Here is a 25688-nt window from a genome sequence, read left to right on the forward strand (position 1 = left end):
AATGCCTGCCTAAATTCATGTGCAATGTGCCCACATTTCATAAAGTCTGAGAGCTGTTTTGTCTACAGTTAGCCTGAGTTAAATGGGAGCCTGGAGTCCCAATCACTTGCTAACTGCAGGCAGTCACTGAATCGTCATTTTCCAGAGATTGCTTTCACATTCTTGCGAATTAGTGTAGTGTGCATCAGCATTCCTTAAGCAGTATCATTCACCTCAGAAGCTTTCAGTCTTTAACCAGCTCTGTCCTCTTATGAGCAGGAGTTCAGCAGATACAATATCACTTCTTTGGGGAAGTGTCTCATCAATCATAACCTTAGTCTCTCACTGCAAGCAACAGTGATGGTGATATCTATTGACTAGACTTTCTCGAAGAAAATGAGAAAATATATTTAAAGACAAGAAATTACACCTGAATACAGGTTGATGTCTTCTTGATTCCAATTGTTCCTCAATTCCAAGAGACCTGGATTAATTGTGTTGGGTCATATCAAAGAGTGTTATAAATAATGTTCCACAAAAGGTGAAGGGTGAGATGCGCAGCCTCTAGCTTTAAATATCAGTTGTGCTTACCTCCACAGCAAAGCTAAGTCTCCTCAGTTGCCCTTATTATTGAGTTGAGAAAAGGTGATACAGGGCCATATCCTTAAGTAGCTGCCAAAATAAACCAGTTGACTTTATTGCTTGACAATAGAATCTTAAGAAACTAAGATGCAGAAGTCTACATTAAAGATGCCTGAGATAGTTATACATCCCCATCCTACTAATGTCACTCACATTATCGTATGCATCACTTCTTGTGATGGGCCTTAATTAGAGGCAGTACGGAGAAAGTGGCCTCCTATCCTCTGGAGGCAGTGTGGTTAGACTCTGCAGAGAAATGGAGAGGGAGAAAAAAAATGAAAAGTGTTGGAGTGAGAAACAGAGATTAAGAACAAACTAGGCAGAACCTAGTTCTGCAGCATTACAATTGCAGCACTCAAAAAAAAAAAAAAAAGGGTGGGATTCCTAATAGCTGCTCCATGCATTCTAGAACATTTCTGTCATCAAGCAAATTATCATCAGTGCAAAATGGCCTAGGTGACATTAGAAAGAGACTTTGGATCAGGACCTGACAAGCCTGCCATAAAATCTTAATATTTCTTCCATCTTGACCATCCTGTTGTAGGCATTGCTCAACATCAGGAATATTCTTCAGTCAAATATTTTCTGGCCTGGAGACTACAGACAGATTTCCTAGGAGGTGGAAGTAGCAACAGGCTAAAATATGAAATAAACACTTCTGTTTTCCAGTCCTTAGATAGGTGATCTAGCCTAAAAGTTATGATATAAATACCAGAGATGACTCCAGTCACAAAAAGGTAGTCATCAGTGCTTATTCCAGGGCTTTTGAGCTTCTTGATTCATGTCAGGACTGCTCTGATGATGCCTGGCAGTCCGGCCTCTTCATGAGACCTAGGCAGAGGAGCAATTCATTGTAGACTGTGAAGCTGTCTAGACACACCAGTGTGGTTCTGCCCTGTCTTGTCAGGAGAAAAGAAGTTCTGGGTACATGGAGTCTTAAGTGCCTGGACAACTAAAACCAAAATGAATGACGTGAAGCTGAGTGACCTCTAGCGTTAGGAAGAAGGTTTTAGGATGGCAGTTTGGGACTTGGGAACACAGATTCCTTTCAGTCCCTCTGCCTGTTTGACTGCATGAAGATGGACACCAGTCTCCACTAAGCTGTATTCAATTGGGCTATCTCTGACATCAATGGGAATATACTAATCTCAGCACTGAAAGATTTTGAAAAACCCAAGCCCTTACGATTAGTTAAACTGGATTTAGTGATTATTTTGCCCACGCTTGCACCAGAGCCCAAGGTAAATGAGATAATCTAGCACAAAACAGCATGAAGACCAGCGTTCGTTTTGAAACTGTCCGAGAGCCAGGAGATTGCACAGGAGGAGCCACAATGGACTTCAGTCCAAAGACTAGAACTAGACGTGACCACCATACATGCATGTGAAGTCTTGGTGTTCTCTACAACTACACATGGGCAAGGCCTGGACGTTTTCATATGGTGAAGCATCAGCTTTAATATTCAACTGCCCTTGGAGCAGTGACAACCCTTTCTATGCCACTTTGTTGGGAGTGAGCTCTGTGGCTGTTTGAAGTCAATGTGGATTTTTTAGGAGGCAGAAAGGAAAAAATGTCTGTATAAAGGTTTTGCAAGGATTAGAGTGGGTGCTTGCTGTCAATAAAGCCATTTAAGAGCATATTGGCCTCTTAAAGAAGTCATTTTTCACCTCCACCTTAGAACAATCTCAACGCACCTTCCCAATGAAAAGGAGAAATCCTTAGTTCAACATCACAGAGCCATAAAGGATTAAACACAGGGTAAGTGGAACTTGTCAACCTCTAGGTTGAAAGTTCACTTTTATTTCTTGCACACACTAAGTTGCCTGAGTTTTTAATTTGCACATGTTTCTAGCTGTAGTGGAAGGGACTGTGACTGAGATCCAGACCTGATGGACTGTGAATGAGAGCATGAGTGTGAGGAGAGAGAAGAAAAACTCACAGCACCTGTAATCGGAGAGCTGGAGTCTGAGACTTGTTGGAATTATTATAGGTAGAAAGGTAAGAGGTATGATTTCTGTGCTGAATCAATTTATTCCAATAGAAAGAAAAAGTTCAGCTCTAAAGAAATGAGACTGACATTTTTATGCTTTGGAAAGGGTTATTTAATATGCTGCTGTGCAAGCTGAACCGTTTGACGTACCTGGTTGGCAACTGGGAAGGCGTGGCTGTGCCTAGACAAAACAAACATCGGAGTTGTCTTTCCACACTAGGACTCAGACATCTTCTGTAGAAGGGAAAAAGAGCTTTTAAAGAGTGGCAGCTGTGTACAGAAGCAAGAAGAAGGGAAGAGAAAACAAAAAGAGCCAAGGTCACCTCATCCTTGTTAGAAATGACTGTAGTTCCAGCCACTTCGATGAAAGTTTATGAAGCTGAAAGTACCTGTCACCACACACCAATATCCTTTATAAATGTGCTGGAGTGAGAAAGAGGTTGGGAAAGAGTTGTGATCTTACTGTTGCTATAAATCATGCAACAGGCTTTTTCAACCTGGACCTTCAATATTTGCATATTAGGCTTCAAAGAAAGATACCCTAATTCATGCAATACATTTAAAAAATCTTTCTTATATTACCCCTAAGAGAAAATAAATTTTTTTATTTCTCTGAAATATCATGGAAAAATTATGTTTATGACACTCTTCTCTCTCGAATACGCTTAGCATTCCATATAAAGAAAGTGTGGTATTTTCTAATGGAGATTAGACACTCAAGGTACTATAATTTTCAAGCTTTTTTCATAGTTTAAGGATTTGAAGGATGAAAAACTGAAAAGAATGAAAAAAAAAAGAAAGACAGGAGAGAAACCTGAGATTATGATGAAATCACGTAGTTGGAGTAACAGGCACATTTTAAAAATGCCAAAAATTGAAGTCAGAAGCTCTTACCATGAAATGTATGTTCTTTTTGTTGACCAAACTGAGTGTTCTCATAGAGAAAGATGAAGTTTCAATAGAGGAAAATAAAATGGTAAATATAACATCTAATGCACAGCAGAAGTTCCTATTTCAAACACAGGGAAATAAAGCACTGCTAATATAAAAACATCTTTTTTTAAAGAAAGAGTTTTGCTTAGTTCTATTTCAGCTTTTTCCTAACAAAATAAAGCCTGAACTTCCACCATAAGATTTTCTAATGCTTGTAAAGAATTTGGGAGGGAGTTTCCCTCTATTTAAAATGTTCATGCACGAGGTGGCAAGGGGAGAAAAACTGACCTCACATTTGCCAAATCTGAGTATATCCGTCATTGTTAAGGTGAATTCTAGATTTGCAGTGCACAGATTTCTGCCACCTTCTTTAGTGAGCTAAGAACAAAGTAACCAATTAAACAGAAGGAAGCTCCTTCTGCCAGACTGGTTCCTGCATTTGACTTGCTGGATGGCAAATACAGTGTTAATAGAGTAAGAAACTGTGAAGGGAAGAGACTGGACAGTTACAAAAGGAGGATGACCCTCTTGATGGTCTGAAGTGATATTGTAACTACCTACCTAATCTACCTTTCAACTGGGAGGAGAGTGGGATGTCTGCAGATGCGGGAATTAGATATTTCAAAGATATATTTGCACTGGGGCACCCAGTAGTACCTCCCTGTTCCCAGAACGTGGCATGGGGCCACAGTGCATCCTAACTCAGCAGTGTATCACACTACTCTCTCTGTGTCTTGTTTTCAAGAAAACTCTTCTGTATGGTGCACAACCAGCATCCGTGGCCAGGATCCTGACTTAAATCATCAAGAGTTGGTATCCCAAGCCACATCATGAGAATTTCCATGCTGCCAAATTCAGATGTGACTTGGAGGACCTCCTGGAGGAACCTACCCTCTGGGACCAGCCATGCCTGTTATCAGCCTTACTGGACTGTTGTCTGCACTACCATATTAACTTGATGCAATACAGTCAATAGGCAGTTTGTTTCAACACAGGTCATCTGATGTGGGCCTGATTGTCCAGCTCTCTACCAAGCATTTCTCTCTTTCACTCTCTTCAGCCCAAACAGATAAACCACCCCATCCCCTTCTCAGCAGGATCACCTAAATCTCAAGAGAACAACAAGAGTATCAGGCGTGTAGTATTGCTACACAGGAGAGACGGTGCTGTTACAGTTCTTTGTCAGCACTGAACCACGCTTGAAGTGAAACTTCTAGTCCCAAATTGTGATTTCCCTAAAGGCCACAATGCATGTGTGGAATTAACTACATAATTAGATTATCCACCATCGTGGCCCTGGCAGGATGAAATATTTTGAGCATAAGTAAAACAACTGTATTATGAGTTAGGAGTAAGGTAACATTTTACAGACTTATGCTACAACAAAGAAAGATAAGTGTGACATGAAAATAGAAGTCTTTTATCTGTGTATGTCTTTGAAAAGTCAATCTACACGGACTGAAATCATCTGTTAATCAAATTATGGGCCATATCCTGCTCCCAAGACATTTACTAGCAAACTCATTGATTTCCTTGGGACAGAAACATGCCCTAAAGGAACACTCTATTTCTTCACAGACCTACTTGTTGGAGAACCTTTTGTACTATTCTCAAAGGGAAAATAATTTCCTGGAAGCAGAATTTCCTACCTGCATTTTCAACAACTCGGGCTATTTTTAGGAAAAGAAAAAAATTCGATCCAGCATTAGGATCATGTTTTCAAAAATGTTTTGTTCATGTTTCTCATGCTGTTTCTATGCCACCCATGAGGAATGGGGAGCTGTTTTTTAATTCACAGGAATCATACTTTCTATGAAACTTTTGTCCCTGTCAGATCTTCTCTTTCCTACCCTCTCAAATTAATTGTTGGTCCTGAGCCCCTGGTAAGATACAGATGAGGGTAGGAAACATTTGTACCAAATTCCATGGAGGCGATGGGCACTTGGAAGATCTGTCCACATCAGGCTGCACAACCACAGGTGATGTCCACATTGTTATTTATTCTGACAGTGTTATATGCTCTTTACTGACCTTGTTACCACAATAACTTCTTTCAGGTCATCCTTTACTACAGCACTTCTGGTTTATTTCTATTTGAATGCTCTTGCATTGTATTCAAATCTTCCCCTTTCTTATACAGCAAACAAAAAGAGGCAATTGCTGCCTATATGCAAGTTACATAGTTTAAGTTACTTGCAGAGTTTTGGACATTAAGTAACCATAACATAATTTACTTCATTTTAGGGAAGAAAACAGTCAAAATGGAGATGTGGATATTTCCTTGTATCTTGTGTGGTTTTGGGCTCCTCTATTACTTAATCTGGCTGCTAAACCAAAGTAAAACCAGAAGTATTTCTTTGTGTTTTAGTTCCCAGAGTCTGATGATTGGGACACCTCATTGTGGACACCTTTTGAGACACTGAAAATCAGGAGTATTATCAGAAGATCTTTGTCATGGTTATTTGCATTCTGTAGCCTATCCATTTGGGAGGTGAGGATACAACCATACAAACCGTGCTTTGCCATTTGGGTATATATATTGCCTTCCAGCCCATGGAAAATGCAGCTTGCGACACTGACTGTTCTCGTGCCTACAGTGACACAGAGGGACACTTGTCTATTCCACTTGCACTAGGGTCTTTGCTGTTACACTTTGGGCTGCCTCAAAAATATGTCAGTAGTTAATTTTAAATCTATTAATTCCCACAGTTCGACAGCGGCAAACAAGTTTTCAAGGGCTTCCTGAGTACAAAATCTGGACCGAAATCTCTAGCTATAAAATTTCATCAGCAGGAAGTACCTTTTGCAGACCTCACTGCTAGTCAGATAGAAACCACAGATTCTGCTTCTGTTGATAAACCCCCTACATTAAAGACTTCAACATTCAACAATTTTCAGTTCCAGGCAAAAACCCTGACAATTCTATTTCCCATGTGATTCTCATTTTCCAAGAGAAATGCAATGTCCTCTTCCACTGTATATCAGTTTAACTCAGCCCACAACAGTGCTGAAAACTTTTGGAAGCTCTTTTTCCAGAAAGTATGTTGCTTTGCATTAGCTAGAAACACCTTCTTCCCATGCATCTGTCCTGAAACTGCATGCACATTTATTCCTCTACAGCATTAATTCACAATCATGCAGAAGCTTTAAACAAATTGCCTTCAGCCTGATGTTTTCACACCAGCATCCTCTTTTTATTTCCACTTGTCTTTTAGAGTCTCTGCATTGACATAAATGGGAACCAGAACAGGCTCTATTGAAATTAAACTAATTTCTGTTACTGTTTCATACAGATCCCATCATAGTCCCACTTATATAGTGTCTATATTCCCCTAGTACATAAATATCTAAGGACTTTTTGAGGTTGCATTAAACTATGTGACTAATGTATATTGTGTAAAAATCCTATATACCCTGTATGAAATGCTGTCATAGAATGGGATCTGATAAGCACAAAGTACAGGGAAGTTTCCTTCAAGGAAACATCATGAGAAAATGATTTTTTGCCTTGAATCCTACCATTTCTAAACCAGAAGATGACTGAGTTAGTGCTGTAAGGAGATGTCTCTGTCCAGTCGGGACCCCAGATCAGCCCTTGCCTGACAAAGCAGAGGGAACATTCCCAGTTGTGATACAGTGGGACATCAATAACAGTAAACACAATTTACCTAGGATTTAGGTGGTGTGGGGTTTAATCTCTTCTCGCTGCCTGTCCTACAGTCCCAGTTGAATGACTATGTTCTTTTCATTAACCAAATAGACAAATCTACCTTCACTGTAGTGCAGTGGTCAGGGAACTTCTGAGGAGCATAGTAAATGTGTGTTTGAATCCTGCATAAGCACAACCTAAGCTTCCACTTGCCTGAAAAATGTATGAACTTCATCTCTTTAGAAAGTTTAAAGCGCTCTGTACTCCCCATGTTGCGGTCTGAAATGCTCCACAGCTGGAGCATCAGTACTTTGAGGTAGTGTATCTTGAAATATTTTGGATAATGATTGGACTTCTGGAAAAGATGCCAACCCAATTTCTTAAAACACAAGCTGGATTTTGAAACCCAACAGTTCTTTCACAACATTTTTTGGATGCTTCGTCTTAGCTCCCATGGTGGCAAATTTGATTTGTTTTTTTCAATATCTCATTTACTACACTTAACAAAAGAAATGGAAATTTTCTGTCTTTCCTGTGACTACTGAAAGGTCTAAATTCCTTTCACGGATGTATTAATGTACTTACGAACAGTCAGAAATGTTCAGGAAGGGGGAAAGAAGAGGAGGTTTATGTAGGGAGCAAGCTTATTTCTTTGACTGTCTTTATTATTATTGATATATTTTATGAAATCTACCCTTCTTAGACTGCTTCTGTTGTCAGCTAAGAAAAAGTTTTTCTGAGAGTTTTTCTGAGAGGCCACTTTGCACGTTTCAAGTCACATTTTGGCAGTGGCAGTGTGTATGTCATAACCCTCAGTGTGCTCGAGCTGGGCTGTAGGGGCTACATTGCCATCTGTAGGCATCTGACAACCCGGAGGAAGGTGACTTTTCTTATTTTCTTGAGCAACTCACTGAGAAGAGAAAGTGGCAATGCGGGTTTTCTTTTAGTCTTTCTGCTGTTTGCTCAGACGTAGATGTTTTTCCCTGTTTCTGCAAATAAAGTGGTTAAGTTAAAGAACAGCCCCAGAAAGGAGGCAGGGATGTAGTTTTGATCACTTTTGTGGTCAGCTGTGCACTAGCATTTAAAGGGAGTTGTCTGTGGAGCTGAGTTTTTTTGGGTGTTCTAACTTTTGAGTTGTGATATGAGTTGAGGTAGATGTGGATGTTAATGTCGCTATATCTGGTGACAATCTTGGTTTTGAGCGATGTTGTTGTTAAGAGGTGGGTGCCTTTGAGTAACCTTTCAACAAACTTCAGGTTAGGTTCATATAATGCTACATATGCTGATATCTCTGATGCTGTTCTGGGACAGAAATCCAGAACTGTGCATTTGGAACAGTAGCAGTGGTTACTAGGTGGGATTTGCAGTGATTGATCTCTGACTTGTCTGGGTGCTGGATGGCCGATACGGTTGAAAAGGTTCTTTTCTTGCACAGTGCTGAAAAAAACAATAATATCAACAGAAGCTGGAAGGAGATATTTCACCTGAAAGGTTTAATAGCTTTCAGCCTGTTTTGAGCTGTGTTGGTGAGTTTCTATTTCTTGTAGTATTTGCATTGCTGTAAAAGCAAAAAAAGCCCACTTTGGGGTCACAGACTTCTTGCTTTATGCATTTTGGGTGAGATTTATCTTCTCTTGCTTTAGCCATCTAAAAGCTCACTCTCTAGTCTATGAAGAGCGTTACACAGTTCCAGAAGATAAATCATGATGCCTGTTTTATAAGATCCTGCTGATGTCCCACATTTTTTCACTAATTACATTAGTGATAGACCAGGTGAAATTCAAATAATCTACAGTGAGGTGACTGGAGGTGAAGTAACCCCCCTCAATTCCCTTTGCAGTCCATGGAGAATGAGATGTTAGGTATGACTCATCCCACATATCTGAGACATCTATTTCAGAATAAGATGTCTGAATGAGCTTTAGTCACGAGGACTAGCACAGGTGTAGGAACTGATTTCGGACTCTGACACTTGGAGGATTTTTTTTTCCTAAATAATTTTTTTTTTCTAATAAAAGATAGGAGAACGCAACTTGATTTTGTATGCAAATATCAGTAAAGTTCACAAAGATACACCCAATCTAAGATGAGAACTAAGAAAATGCAATGTGAGCCCAAGTGGATTATCTGCCAGAACAGCTTGAGCACACACTGAAAAATACATTTTAGCTTTTTGGCAAACAATTAAAGGTCAGCTGGTCAGTTACTTTTTTATCATATCAAAATATCTCTGGAAAAAAATTACATTTTTACAAACAAAAAGTAGTCATAGAATTCATGTCTTGTTAATATTCAGAAGTGAATATTCTATTGCACGTATGGGAAATAAACCACAAATCTTCAGTGCCAAACCACCCTTTAATCATAAATCTTGTTTCCTTTTAAACTACCTGGAAATGCCAGGAAAATATTCCTTTCTGGTGAGATAGGCTGGCAAAATATGGAATTAATATCAGCTGTTAAAATTAAACACTTCTGTTTGTCTTGGTTGAAAAATTTGCATTTTAATTTTTTTTCTGTTTTACTAATTAAAAAACAATGTGTTATCAATATTTTTCCATTTAGTATTTGATTTCATTCTTGATTTTTTTCTGGTGCAAACGATTTTTAACCACGTCATGGTTTCACCCCACCTGGCAGCTAAGTACCAGACAGCCACTCAGTCCCTGCCACCTTGGGATGGGGGAGAGAATCGGAATAGTTAAACTGAGAAAGCTCATGGGTTGATACAAGGGCAGTTTAATAGGTAAAGCAAAGCTGCACATGCAAGCAAAGCAAAACAAGGAATTAATTCTTTACTTCCTGCCAGCAGACAGGTGTTCATCCATCTCCAGGAAAGCAGGGCTCCATCGCATCTATCAGTTTCTCAGGAAAACAAATGCAATCACTCCAAATGTCCTCCCCTTCCTTCTTCTTCCTCCAGATTTGTATGCTGAGCATGAGGCCATATGATGTGGAATATCCCTTTGGTCAGCAGGGGTTATCTGTCCCAGATGTTTCCCCTCCCAACTTCTTGTGCATCCAGCAGACTTTCTGGTGGAGCGGTGTGAGAGGCAGAAAAGGTCTTGCCTCTGTGTTAGCACTGCCCAGCAGTAGCTAAACATCCTGTATTATTAACACTATTTCCAGTACAAATCCAAAACATAACTCCTTACTAGCTACTATAAAGAAAACGAACTTTATCCCAGTCAAATACAGCAGAAAATGAAAAAATAAAATTCCTCCAACCTAACCTCTTATATGGAAAACATTGTACAAGAACTTTTCCTTCTCTTTACACAGCTTATATCTGTTCCTATCTGTACAAGACACTGGTTTAAAAGTTAATATTTCAAGAACCCTGAAAGACTTTTGCATCACCAGCTCCCTTTTTTCTGATGAAGGAAATAATTGTGACACTTTTAGGGAGACACATCAGCTCCACTAATGGTGCTGGATTTTTGGAACAAAGCCAATATTTTTCTCAAGGTACTTGAACATGCATGTACTTTTGGTTTCGTTTCCCGTATGTCTGCTTACAAATGAGGCCTTTTCCCTCCCTTTCAAATGCCAGAATGAAAGGACTTCTCCCCTATGCAAACAAACAGGAAAACTTCCTTCACAGCAGTATTTGTAAATATTATTGGTCCATTTGCATCTGTATAGCGTTATAGTCAAATAATAATATTATTTTTACCCTAATAAGATGAATAAAATAGCTTTCTATTTGATTTCTCATGTGTTTCAATTTACCTCCTTTAACTGTATTAACCATTTCTGCACTTTGTTTTTGGTGTAGACTGGGATTTAAGTGGGGGTAATATAGGGCGGAGTCTGCAGTATTATTTTGTTCTCGTTTCTTTGTTTTAAAGAGGAAGCGTAGTTTGCTTGTTTGCATTTTTGTTTTAATTCTTATGTATATAAGTCTTATTTATTTACCTACGTGCTCTTGTTGCCTTTAAAGAAACCATCATGCTTTAAATTCTAAATAGAAAAGGGAGTTGCTTTAAAAGCTGTTGCTTTAAAACTGCACGCAGAAAAAAATTATAATCATCTTTCCCACACTCTCATCCTTTGACCCAGATCAGTAAACACAAATTAAGGATTTAATCTCACAACAAGGAAATCATGTATATGCAATGGCAAATTGAGGTTAGGCCCTCTATATTTTTCTCTTATTTTCATATCTCTGCATTGTTTTTCCTCTAGACGTATGTCCATTGGAATTCTTTAGTAAGGCTTTGCATTGATAGAAGTCCCCAGAATAATCTGTCAAGAGAAGAATTAACATCATTTTGCCCTCAAAAAGATAAATTTGTTACCTCACTTTAGAACTAGAGATATCAAAGTATGGCAAAATTAAGCAACATATCAGATCACCCAACAGATATTTTGCAGAATTAAAGAAGGTTTTGGAAGACTAGACTTTCATGTCAGCTCTTTGCCTGGGAGATTTGAGATGATCTTTTGGGTTACTGGAACTATGGGAAGGTTCTCTACATTGATTTAAAAATCTCTAGAACACCGAGACAGTACATAAAGTATGACATTGGCTGAACTTGCAACCTAAAAATAAGAAAAAGAACACAGCAAACCAGAGTGACGTGGAAGAATTAATATCGAATGTCATGTGTACACTATTATGCAATATCACTGCCACTGTAACTGATGTGAATGAGACAGTGACATCTAACCAATAATGTTGTTTGATTTTGGATGGAGGAACTGCACAGGGGAGCTGCAGCGTCTTCACCACAGGAAATCCATGGCTGTTAATGTTGGCAAAATTCTCACAGCAGAGAGCTTCACAGAAGGATTTAACTGCAGTATCAAAATGCAAACTAGGAAGTGAAGTCAATTGTCACTGACACAAACTTGGCCCTTTTGAATTCAATAGGCATTTTACTGTTGGTTTCATTGTAGGGAAAAAGTTCACCTCCAGGATGTCATGGAAAACATGGGCACTAGGGGTTTGAGGAAAGAAATCTAAGAAAGAATGTGGAAATGGGATGCAGACAAATCAAGTGGGAACATAAGTAGAAATCTGTTGGGAAATGGGTACCTCATCCTTGGTTTAAGCAACAAAGTAATTTCTCATAGTCATAGTCATAGAGCTTTTAGAGTGTTCATGGTATTCTAATTCCTTAAACAATAAGGTGAACTGAAAACAAGAGCTCAAATTCTTTATTTCCTACATTTTCATTATTTGTAAGAGTAGTGAAAAGGGGATTTATTCATGACTGTAATGCTTGGATCTGGCAATCATGCTGCGGGGCTTGGGTACAGAATTTGCATTGCTGATGCCTATTCCCATGGGAAACCTGCTGAGTACTGAACTCATGTCAGAGGTCCTAGTAGCATTCAATAATTCATCCAGCTTGGCCAGAACAACCACTCAACATATTGAGCTGGATTCTTTATAAGCCTTGAAGTCTGCGTGTCCTTCAGGATCCTTTCCTTATATCTGTATTTGATCTCTATTTTTAACCAGACAACTTCAACATCTGATATCGCAAGCCTGGCCAGAACACATAAAATCCAAGGTCATCCCTTGTAATACTTTTTCTTCATCCCTGACCAGATGTTAATCCTGAGAAAGGTACATGAATCCTACAGTATCAGATGTGAAAGACAAATTTTCATCTCATCATTATGTTTTCTCCTGATTTCTAAAAGTAGATATGATAACCTTCTGAAGTATGAGGGTGCCTGTCTCTCCCTATTGCAACTTTGCATCGTACAAAACACTCTGTACTTTTATCATGGTGTCATTTATATGGTAGTTTTTTGTTTTGTCCCTTTCTGTTACAAAAATAACCAGATTATCTGTCCCTTTCAGCTTGTAGGGTCTACTCCAAAGCCCATTTAAGTCAATCGTTTCTTTCCTCTGGCATCAATGAGCTCTGGATGAGACCCAAAATGAACATGAGTTAACTCGGTTTGATAGGATGGGTATTAACTATTAACTGGTTGCTACTGGAAATAAATTTATGAGCCTCTCACACCAGGAGCCAAACACAGTAACTTTAATTATACAAAAGGAAGTATTTCTGGTGTAAAAACATTCCAACTACTTCCATCTCTTTTAAGCTACTTCAAAAGTGGGCAGAACTACAAAGTAGTATTGAAAACTCAGGATGGGGTGGAGGGGTATTTCCCTTCCTCTGAAATTCCTCCTCCATATATGCATACTGCTAAACCATCCCTGGCAGGGATTACTTTTATCTCCAATTCATGAAGAAACTTCTGAAGAGCTTTTTGCTTTTGTCCTTGGAATACAACACGTTGTACAAAATGGCATGTGAAAATCTTTCTTGAAGAAGGAGCTTGAGCGACTCCCACCATGCGCTTTCCCCCTCCTTCCTTTGCCATTAACAAAGTTCCTGTTGTGCAGGATATAATATAGATTACCTGTGCCTTTGTCAAGCATTTCAAAGTGAGCACCCCACTGAAGATCATCAGGCTACTGAAGATATACGCAAACCTTCTAAATAGCATATCCTGCATATCAGGTGAGTCGATACGGTGAATTTATCCTTCATCTCTATGTAGCTATGCCAATGCTCTTTACTGAAAGTTTGTGTCTTCTGTTAATTTGAACAGGTCAGTGACAATAACCATATTGGTTTAATCTGAAGGACTGTATTTAAACACATAGAAGGAACAAAAAGCGATAGCCTTCCTCTGTTAGCCAAACTTACAAGTCTTTCTATCAGTATCAATAGTAGCCATACTTTCATTTTTGAACAAAGGTTCCTGTTACTGAAATTCAGTTTTGGTTATGACTGACATACCCTTCAACTGATCACACAGCATATAATACTGCAAATCTCTGCCTTGGTTCTCTTCCTGCATGATGATGCTCCCATTTTGGGCTGTAAGCTAGGACAGAGCTTGCTTTGTCATTCAGGAACTGCTTCTGTCTACTATGGTGATACTCCATTCTCAGAGCTCTGAAAGATTCCGTTCCTTTTTCTCTTATTTGGCACTCTCGCGGCAATGTATGTACAGAAAAAAGCAGGAAGGAGTAGATTATTTTCTCCTCTTGCATCTACCTGCCTTTGTTCATGCATATTTGGAGGTAAAGCATAAATACTAACGGTACCGAGGAGTAGTCTCCCAAGATCTTTGGATCAACATCTCTCAGCAGACTAGCAAAACAGCTTCCACTCAATGAAGTGAGGAAATTCCCATTAAATGAGAAAAATCAGCAAGTTTATTCAGCTTCTGTGAAAAGAGTCATACTTCTTTGTACTCACACAAACCTGGAACAGTGCTATCACCTTATCTTTCATCTGACAACTTCAAAAGATTGGACAGCATTTAAGCAATGGGGAATCGCTGTGTCCTGGGAGGCAGGCAAGGCTGGGGATGGGGCATTATCCTAGCCTCTTCCCCTTAACCCTGTATGATGACAATGCTTCACCTCTTCTTGCTGGCAGATGGAACAACCCCTTTACAAGGTAAGTGTAGCACCTTGTCTACTGTTCCCCTTCACTTCTGAATGAAGCCCAGAACTGGAGGCAACAAGAGAAGGGATAGAGACAGCCATGCAGCTGTTAAAGGCAACTGTAAGAGGTTAAAGTGTTGGTAGGAAGGCTGGAAGAAGGTGCCAAGATCTTGAGATAAAATGGCTGCACTCGTAAATACTCCCTCTGTCTTTTCTGCCGTGAAACTAGAGGAGGGGCATCAAAATGGGCTTATATGGATGAAAACACACTGCTATGAGTAAGTGAAGGAAAATCCTGTCACAGCTTTGGAGGTAAATATCTAACATACATAAGCACATAAACACATTCATACATGACTTCCTAAGGCAGTGTAGGAAGAGGGGAAAACACAACCCGAGCATCTTGACCCTTATGATAATGCTATATGTGTCTAGTCATCCTGAATCCTGTCCTCTGCCAAAACAAACAGAGTGCTCCAACCTCTTAAATATATTCTGCTATAAAGATAATATTTTTGACAGATAAGAGTGCCATATGCATTATATATGAAGCTAGAGCAGTCAATAGTCTATTCATGCTTTCCTTCCTCTTCGCTATGTGAGACAACTCTAAGAAAACAATCTTGATGTAAATGAAAATTAAAATAGATATAAGGAGAAGAACCACATAATACAAACACAGGGGTACTGGTTCAAGGAAAGGTTTTACCCTTAAGAAGCAGCTGGTGCCTCACTTTCCATCAGAAAAACACTCCCACTTACAGGCTTTTCAGTTTTAGTCTTTGGGTTGTAACAAAGCTCCCTGCTGTTATCTTGTTTTGCCAAATACCTGCACTGTAATAGAAGGAAAGATCCACACTGATGAGGGTGAAATGCAAGTATGGACTGAGTGGGGATGTTTTGTATCAGGAAAATAAATATAAACATTCTCAGAAGGGAAATGTAGATAAGGGAATACATATTTTATGGAGGCCAAGCAGGTGAGCTTAGCTAGACTCAGGAGAGGGACTTTGCTCTTTCCTGTCTCATGCTCAGTGCCTGCATGTGGGATGCCAAGAGGAGGAGCATACAGCTATAACTTTCTCTGAAAATTCACTTGGAGTTGCAATGACCACCTCTGCAAGCTCAGGGGGGATATTAATTTCCAACCAGATGTTTGGGTATCATATAAATGTATGTATATGGGCTCTGGCGTCTCTATTATCCTCATCACCCTTATTAACAGGGACTCCAGATAACAGAAATTCACTGAAATTTTACAGAATATAATGGAATCTTTAAGTGATGTTCTCTGAAATATATTAGACAAATATTTTCTGTTAGATATTAAATTTTCTCAAAATGTCAAATCCTGATTTATTTTCCAGTTAGGGAAATACTTAGAGTACTTAACTCTTGGTTACAGACTAACAATTGAAAATAAATAAAGTAGGTTTTTGTAACCTGAATCTGAGATTGTAATGCCAGTAAATCCCACTTAGCTGACCTTCAACAATATGATGCACATGTCAGAGCTGTAGGAGCATGTGTTACAGAATCTTTCTTTGCAAATATGCTAGTGAATACAGCATGCTATATGAATCTTACCCTTCAAAACAGGTCAGTTGCATCTAAATTGCTTATTTGGACTAGTCCTTGACCTGTGCTAAATCCCATACTGTGCCTGCTAATTTTTGGGGAAAATGCTACCTGGCCCCAGGGCTAAGCAGTGACCTGACAACATAGTAGTGGGCACTGCACTCTTGATGCTGGCTTATAGAACTCTACTTATAACTACGCTCAACTGAAATACAGGGTTGGGATTCGTTCTGGGATGGAGACGCTTATGTTTAAGCGTTTAGATGAAGAGAACTGGATATTGAGGATGTAGACATTGATAACTAGATAACTGAATGGATTCTGGAAAGCAATTCTGTTAAACAAACCTTGATGTCTATTTTATGGGGAAGTGGCCTTTGGTCTCCCATGTCTTTCTCACATTTACCAAGTCAATACCATAAGGAATCAGCCATACTCAGCAGAACGGGGTGGATGGGTGTATGAGGTGCTGAGGGGCATGGTTTAGTATTTGATAGGAATGGTTGGACCTGATGATCTGATGGGTCTTTTCCAACCTGGTGATTCTATGATTCTATATGATTCTGTGAACGTAAGGTATACTCAGGGCACTAAGTTTAAGTCTCAGTACTCTAAGGCTTCTCAAATGCAGTAATGCCAATGTGGGAGCAGCTGAGCCCTACGTACCTCTTGACTACAATGACAACTTAGATTCTCTGCACACTAGTAGACACCTCTTATAGAAACTTACCCGTGTATGTCTTATTCTTGAACTGAAAACTACAGAGGAGGCTGAGGGGAGACCTCATTGCTCTCTACAACTACTTGAAAGGAGGTTGTGGAGAGGAGGGTGATGGCCTCTTCTCCCAAGTGACAGGGGACAGGACAAGAGGAAATGGCCTCAAGCTTCGCCAGGGGAGGTTTAGGCTGGACATTAAGAAAAAATTTTTCACAGAATGGGTCATTGGGCACTGGCAGAGGCTGCCCAGGGAGGTGGTTGATTCACCTTCCCTGGAGGTGTTTAAGGGACAGGTGGTTCAGGTGCTGTGGGGCATGGTTTAGTGTTTGATAGGAATGGTTGGACGCGATGATATGATGGGTCTCTTCCAACCTGGTTATTCTATGATTCTATGATTCTATGACTGCTCTTCCTTGAAAGCCTCCATCCTGAGAGAGTGTCCAGATCATGCATAACACACTGGCTTTATCCTAAATGGAGGGCTATCTGCTTTCTGCTCATGGTAGTAGCAATACAGTAACTTAGTAGAACTAGTGTCATTCAGGACTTGGACCATCCCCTTTCAGTCTCCATCCATTCCTGTTTCCTTTGGGAATTCCTTTGGGGCCCTTTCCCACCCAAAAGGGGAGGACATCTTTGGGCACACTCTTGCAAAGATCTTCCAGTTGTTGGGGGAAGAAATAAACCCCAAACTGAAAAACCAAGATGCCTGTAATCACGACAGAGTACCTACTAGTTAGAAACAGATCATATTTCACTTGCAGTGAATATGATGTGATTGCAGCAAGTGAGAAGCTGAGGAGCTGAGGAGCTGTGGAGATGTAAAATGTAAGGGGATGTAAAATGCTCTGGGACAGCTTCATTGCTGCCTGTTCAGTTTGTGTACTGTGGCATCCCATGACGTTCCTACCTTTAAAGTAGCACTGGGGCAAGGATGCTTTTCATGGAATCCTCACTTAGACTCTGATAGGGCACTCATTAAGCTGGAAGGGAGGAGGACAATTTCAGCCATGCCTTGTTGCTGTGGGTATTTTTTATCCCAACAATGATCTGGATTAAATATTCTCATTTCATAAATGTTTTGGCAATATCAACTTTTAGTGTGTGCCGTTCTCAGCTTCTGGAGACCCGCTTCTCTACTGTGCCCAGCATCTCCTTGCAGCCTGAGTTGAAGTTCATATCGGAGTTTCTCAGGTCAGGAGGCAAATAGAAATGGTAGTTATGTTAAACAGTTTAATACATTCTCAGAGGAAGCAAGGGGCCAGAAACTACAGCAGAGAAAACAAAAACTGGCTCAGTCTGACAGCTTCCCCCTTCCCCCTTGGAACTGCAGTGCTGTACTGGCAACAACAGATACTGTTCGATGAGGATACAAACAGCAGGGCATCCTTCAGAGATCTAAAATACACTACCACACCAGCGTGACCCAGGGCTGCCCAGGGAAAAGTAAGAGATTCTTTGCTAGTTGATGCAGTGCCAGTACAGCCAGTAAAATAACAGGATTTGTGTGGAATTTTCATAATGTATTTGCTCATTGTGTAGTAAAACAGGCGTTATTTGACATCACTGGTGTAGTTTTTAAGTTCATGTGTAGGAAGAAACAATTTCTGCTGTTTATCTATAATTTCTTGTGTGGGATTTCTCTGAAGGGATTTCCCAGGCTCTAGCAATTTAAGAGTTTTGGAAAACATCTCTTGACGTTAACTCTGACACAGATGCTCCCTGTTGGGTTCTTCTGTTGCTTAGGATATGTGCCGTCACAGTATTGAATTCCTCCACTAGAGAAGCACAGAGGTTACTATTTATACTCAGAGCTGATGTAAAAAATAAAGGGAGGCATATTTTCTTTTTTCTTTTTTTTGTGAGCACCTCTGTGTGTGTGTGTCGAGAAAGCGAGGAAAAATGTTTAAATCAAAATTGCACATATCTCAGGGACCAGAAATTTTATCTGATGACAAATAAATATAACTCGTGTGTGTGTGTTTGTGTGTGTATATGTGTGAAAAGTCATAGAAATGTTATAAAATTTATTTACTTGCAATGTTTCACTCCAGTATTTAAACAGCTGGACAGTGACTGTCTCTTCTCTCATTGTTAGTGCACTACCTGTTGTTACTGACAAGGTAATGGGGAGAAACTCTATGAGTGGTAGTACCAGGGATAAGTTAGCATCCCCAGGAAAGGTAACCTCCAAACAAATCTAACACATAGCCCACATAACAGATTTTTCCCAACTCCCTTCCCCCTTCAAACATAAACCATATACTCATCATTAGTGCAAGTAATAGTGAGGCTTCACAGTTTGCCCTGAAGGTCAACAGACCTGGGCTAGCTCAGGGAAAGAGATCAGACAACATTAAAAGCAAAAAAGTTGGCTTTACTTGCAACAATGCTTTGCTACTTGACAAACATAGCACTGATTGTTCAAGGAGACCCTTGCGGGCAGATTGCACAATTCAAGGCCTAAATTAATATTTCATTTTAATCAGAACCTCATTTTAATGAACTTATTTTGCCAAGAATAAACAATTCCTGTATAGTATTGTAACTTTTCCCCTTCCAAATATGCTTCAAAATTGTGGAGGTACATGAAGGAAAATATTCATTAGACAGTTCAGGAAGTAATATACAGCTTTTACACTATGGCTCTATTCCAATTTCTTCCCTCTCTTTCTTTTAGTGTTTGAAAATTTTAAATCCCAGTGACAGTAAGTTCCAGGTGTTCATTTCTGACAGGAATGACAGCTTTGAACTCCGTGGAGGAAACCAAACCAGAAAGGGAAAGATGAAAAAAAGAAGGGAAGAAAAAAAAAAAGAAAAAGAAAACCTTTTGCTTAAATTAGGTCAGGAACCTCTTGGCACTGTCCACATTCTTCTCCTGCACCTTGGCTTCTTACTTCACATCTGAAAGGGAACAGAAAGAGCAGATAATCAACCAAGCCCAGTGCACTTTCACAATTTCTGTATAAAATTTCACTTAATGCAATTGTGGCGCCAGGGCTGGGTGTATGATGGTACCATTCAGAATATGTTTATATAACATGACTGCATGCCACTGCGATCCTTTAAATTCTTTTCTAAGAGCTTTACTCACTCCAGGTTCACTCATCCAAAACCCTTTATAATCTCAAATATCTCTGTTACTTTCTCCTTTGAGAAGCAGGGCTGGAGATGAGGGGGAAGGGGAAGGGTGGAAAGAAGAGGAGAAATAAGTAACTGAAGGGGACATTGTGAAGACTTTGCTCATTTTGGGGGCATGAAGGACTTTTCTGCTTTAATGTAAATTCAGTAGGATACACCAGTGGTGGCTATAAAATAACATAAAGGTAGGATCTGAGCTGTGCTGAGAAATGCTCAAAGCAGCTGCTGTGTTTATATCACCAGTGCTAGGTGTGATACACATATGAACACACAAATGTGCCCTGTGGCTGGAGGGTTTGGGACCTCTGTGTACAAGTGCAGGTCCATGACAGGGACACAGAGAGGAGGATGGGGTGGTGGTTTCTTATGGTTCCATTCACTCTGTGTCAACTGGTTTGTGCTTATGTCTTTCCATTCACTGCTAATACATCTCCTCCAGCCTCTCCTTGCTTCTTCTTAGCTGTTCAAGTACACCTCATGCCTGTGTCTGTGCTTGGGGGAAACACCCTGGAATCATGTTGTCACAGATTTTTCTTTCAAGCCCTTCTTGATAATGTCCTTTTTCATGATGCAATGAGCATATAAATGCCCCTCATGGCTGGGAGGCTGCTTGTCTGCTGAATTCCTGGAGTGTCAGACAGAGTGACACAATGTCATTTCTTCTTTATTTTCCCTTTCTTTTTCCTTTCTTAAACTTTTCTTTATCCATCTAGCATTCTGCAATGCATTTATTGGTGGTATCAGAGGGACTATAGTGGTGTATTACAGCTTCTACAGTAAAGAAAGACATGTCAAGTAGACTTTACCTAGGGAATACAGTTCCTTATAAAGCAATTTTTTTTAATATGCATGCTCTTCCAGGACTATTAGTAGGATGTTTAAATACATATTCCAATTTTTGACTCAGCTTGCATAATTTCTTCACAGTTTGCTTTAAAACAACATTATTGTCAGACCCAAAAATAAGTGTGTCTGTTTCCAGCCAGAACAATGACAGCCTTTCATTTGGATGGTATGTTGCCCAGTCATTTTAACCTAGGCTTGGGGATTAAAGTTTGCAGTTTCTCATCATATGTCAAAAAGTATATTAGGCAAGTGAAAGATATTACGCTGTGGGCTCTGTTATTTATTTGTAAAAAACCAGTTTGTATAGCTATAGCAGTGCTGCAAAACAGAGGTTGGTAAGGTATGTTGCTCTTGTACATTACCCAAAAATTCAGTTCTGAATGAGAAAATTCCTCCAGCAGGTAGGTAGTAATGTGCCATTGTGTAATCACGGCAAAGTAAAGTAATAATCTCCATTAGGATGTAAAGTATCATTCTTTTAGCATAGTATTGATTATTTCCATGGAGTTACTGGGTAAGGGAAAAGGCCACTCCAGTAACCTGCTTTGCAAGCCTCTTCCTGTGTTAATTCAACTTGTGGGGACTCAGTTTACCTATCAAGCCAATGTAGCCTCTATGGAGGACTGCAAAATACAGGTATCGAGAGCAAGATATTGCTTTGCCAAAGAGGAAGGGAGCCTGAGCACTCGTTATTGTGAGCCCATGATTTTATCCCTTCTGCAAGGTACAGATCTCATGGCATGGCCTCATATATACAGCAGCTAGCTGTGCTTGTGAGCACACAACCAGATCACACCAGTATTTTCAGGGCAAATAACTGCAGAGGCTACATGTATCAGGAAGACTCTGACATTCAAAGATAATTTCTCTGTTTCTGTTAACAGGCAAAAAGCTCCAGGCTTTAAGTTTTGCTCAGTGTATCCTAAGGGAAGTATTATGTGTGTCCCAGTGCCTCCCGGATCTGCAGTCACAGGGCACCGTGTGCTGGTCCAGCACACACTTCACGTTAGAGTGATGTTTTGTGTGAATTTACAGCACAATAGCTCTTTTATTTCTGATGGTTTAGTAGACACTCATTGCACACTGAGGCTTGGATGCCTCCCATGGAGGCAACACACAGAGAGTTATTTCCGTTAGGAGGGCAGTCGCTATCCACTGCCTAGAGCAAATGTCACATATTCAGCCCCCTTAAGATCTGCAATATCTCTAGTTTAAAAAGCACGGTATAGAGCTATGTAAATGCTATCAAATGCCACAGGAGACTTCTGGCTTTGTCTTTGTCACTAGTCTTGATCAGGTCTTTGTGAAGAAAATATAACATGCACTCAGGCAGAAAAATAATCCGTGTGTTTTCAACTCATAGTTTGATTTTTTTTTTCCTCAAATTGTCCATATGCACTCTGAAAAGTTGAAAAAAAACAAACCCTCTTGCTTTTCTGGCTCAATGTGATCTTTTATTTTTGTTTTAAATTTTTAGTAATAAAAGGTTAGAAAAATAAAATTTGAAAAAATGAACAAATTTCATTCCAGAAACATTGAATTAACCAGAATGCATTTTTTTTATATTTGTTGTTTGTTTGGTTTGTTGCTTTGAAATGAAGCAGGTTTTCTGGGATCTCAAAAACATTGTGGGATATGGAAGTACCACTTACACACCTTGATTTACTTTGAATTGTGGCATACTGGAATTGGCTGGGAGTCTTTCTTTGAATATCTGATTATCTGGATACACTGTGAATGCACTGAAAATATTACAAACTTTAAATGTATGTTTTAATTCTTATCACAGTAGCACAGGAAAAGAAAATTTATTTCCATGCTGTTTTCTTCATGGAGCTTTTACTAGCAAGTAAACACATCCAGTGATCATTCCATGGATGTGTATGTTTTAATAGGCATTTTAATAAAGTAATGTAGAATATGCTTACTGCCATTCATTAAGGGTTTGATATCAAAATGTCTTACAACCTGTCTAAATTCATAATAACTACATACTTGTGAATATTTTAGCTTTGCCTACAATCACCTTGGAGGTTTATCACATTATGCATAGAAAAATATTGTGGGAAAGCACAATAAATATAATCTCAGCAGCTCTTCCCTTCAAAGACTTTCAGTTTTATGCATCTTGAATTCTAAATAGGTTTATTGCCAATTATACACGATGATGAAGCAGTAACACAGAGTATATGCCATATTTAAGAGACTCACACCAGCAGATGCTCTTGTAAATATATTTAGCTTCAAACCAAGAAATCAGTATTGTGAAATCCCCCCAAAAGCTTGCTGCTGCACTTTCTCAACTCAAAACTTGTAAGTGTTCTTGCTCTTTGATGGATGGCTTCTTATAAACTGGCCAAAAGCAACCACAACACAAAGATTCTTGTTTATGCCCAGTTTTTCCATATTGCAGTAGTGCTGGGGGTATGTATGTATGAAGCTCAGCACCTCCTACGATACCATCCTGTATCCAAACAAAATTTGCAGTCACAGAAATCACAGATAACAGGTTTGGAGGGCATGGTGGGAGGGTCATCCAGCATAAGCCATCCTTGTCCTTCTTACGAGTGCATGGGAGAAGAGATTACCTTTTTCAGCTACTTATTTTTATGTAGCAGATGACCATTATGGTATTTCTTCCCTCCTCAAACTTAAGTAAGCCTCAGTTTTGCTCTCTTTTCTCCAGTAGTATGTTGTTTTCCTCAATAGTGAACACTGCATTTCAAATGAAGCTGAGCAGAACAAAAGTGTTGTTTCACAGGTTTTATTTAAATATATGGGGCAAATTGAGTGAGAAAAAGAAGGAAACATTCGGAAAGGAGGGAGATAAAAAGGAAGGTCTTGGTCCTGCAGATATAGTTACTCTCAATTAAGCTTACTAATTGGGATGACCTAAGTATCTTCGGTTTGGTTAGCTCCAGGCAGGCACTTAAGTACTGCTGAAGGCTTGAAAAGCAGAAGACGTTCTCAGTTCACACCAAAGCAACAATGTGAACAGATTCCAGCAGTGCCTCTTCTTAATTCAGTGCCTTAACCACAAAACCACAGGTTGGCTGTTTTTGTTTCTTTTTTTCCTGTGAAAGGAAAGGTTTCAGGCCCTTCAGAAAAAGAAAATACCCACCTGTCTGTTACAGAAAGTTCAGCTTGTTTTATCACAGTAATTTTATGGTTAGGTTTCATTCTGTTCTCAAAGCTGGTAAAAAAGAGACTAGCTCCCCTAGGTCTGTGATAATTCCAAACGTGTCATTTCTAGCATCTCCCTTTGTGATTTGGTCCAGGGATGTCAATGTCCATATTTACAAACACTCCAAAGGGTCAGATGATTTTGAGGATAATGCCTATTTTTACTTGGCTCCTTGCTACCTGTGTTTGAGCAGCCAGCTCAGTGCAAGCCCTATACCACTGCTCAAGTCTCTGAATTCATCTAGAATTCCGTTAAAATAATCTCACTTCCTTTCACAAGACTTGGAAAACATTAATCTAGACAAGTGAGAGCACATGGCTTTCTATGCCACCAAGTGAGCCTTAGAGAAATTTTGATTCTAAAAAACATACGTGGCCCTGCCTAAATATCTATTTTACTAAAAGTATAATGTGAATGAGACAAAATGTGCCAAAATCCAGAGTAACAACTATGCACTGTTCACATTTAAGATGAGAGCAAAATTTTGTGCTGAAATTGCAGCCCAAAGGTACGTTTTCTTATTCATGTGTCATTCGACCCTTTTGCCCCTATATTGCACCCTATGAACTCTACTTAACAGTGTCTGTCTCCACATTAACATGTCTAATGTTAATACTTTCAACATCAAATAAAAAATTAAGGGAAATTCATTGCACATCTAACGATTTCTTTCCCATTCAGGAAAATACATGGAAATGCCTTTAAGCCTATCCATATTAAGGGCAGCATGTAAGCAAATAACTTTAATCTTGTACTAAGTATGTGCTTAAATAAAGGAAGATGCCTTTCCAGTCTATATCTTTCATATTACTTATAAGCATAACAGAACTTTACTTATTGGCATAGGAAGGATCATATTGTTACAAGCCTGAAGTAAGAGGTCTAATAAAATTTCCTAATCTGATGAACCACATAAAAAAACCCAGAACAAATACAATAATATATCTGTACTTGGGGGAAAAAACAGATGATGTGGCTTGAAGTTTGTTCCCCTACATTTTATTAGGCTGTAACTTACAGAAATTATATCAAACACTACAATAAAATGAAGCTGGATTTACTTGTAGGCACAGATCTTCTTAAAAAGATGAAATTTTTTAAAATCCCATAGGAAATAGAAGCTGTTCATAAAATTACACCAGATTTAGAAGAAAAGCTAATAAAATACAAGTGATGCTGTTATAATATTTTAAAATATGTATTTATCACATATTCTCATTTTTCTATCTGAAAGAATATTGCTTCAGGTATTTCAATAAAAATAGCAGTTTGTGTTCAGTCTAATAATAATAACAAAGTGCATAAGAGAAACCATTACCTGAATATCGTCATAATGAGGCAGCACGAGATAAAGCAGAAGAATAAAAAAATCTAAATGAGAAAGAAAAAGAAAATTTTGGAAATGATCCAAGCTTTATGTTTCAGGTGTCAGACATTCTCTTACTGATAAATGGGTAGGAGGAAATTTGCCTAGTGGTAATCACTCAGCTCTGATTCATCTTACTAAAGTTAGGTGTCTAGGTATCTAAAAATTAGGTGCCTAGTCATGGCTAATTATCTATGTTCCTTCTGTAGTCAATAGAGATATGCACCTCTGGA

At 39.2% G+C, this 25688-nt stretch overlaps 1 long non-coding RNA gene across 1 annotated transcript; it reads left to right on the forward strand.

Annotated features, from left to right (window-relative positions):
* Positions 1-13349: 13349 nt before the first annotated feature.
* Positions 13350-25012, forward strand: LOC138716569 (uncharacterized). Its single transcript, XR_011336684.1, has 3 exons — positions 13350-13684; positions 23827-23953; positions 24771-25012. It is a non-coding gene; the product is annotated as an uncharacterized lncRNA (long non-coding RNA).
* The last annotated feature ends 676 nt before the right edge of the window (positions 25013-25688 follow it).

The sequence above is a fragment of the Phaenicophaeus curvirostris genome, chromosome 1 (genome assembly GCF_032191515.1).
Source record: "Phaenicophaeus curvirostris isolate KB17595 chromosome 1, BPBGC_Pcur_1.0, whole genome shotgun sequence".
In the NCBI taxonomy this organism is placed as follows: domain Eukaryota; kingdom Metazoa; phylum Chordata; class Aves; order Cuculiformes; family Cuculidae; genus Phaenicophaeus; species Phaenicophaeus curvirostris.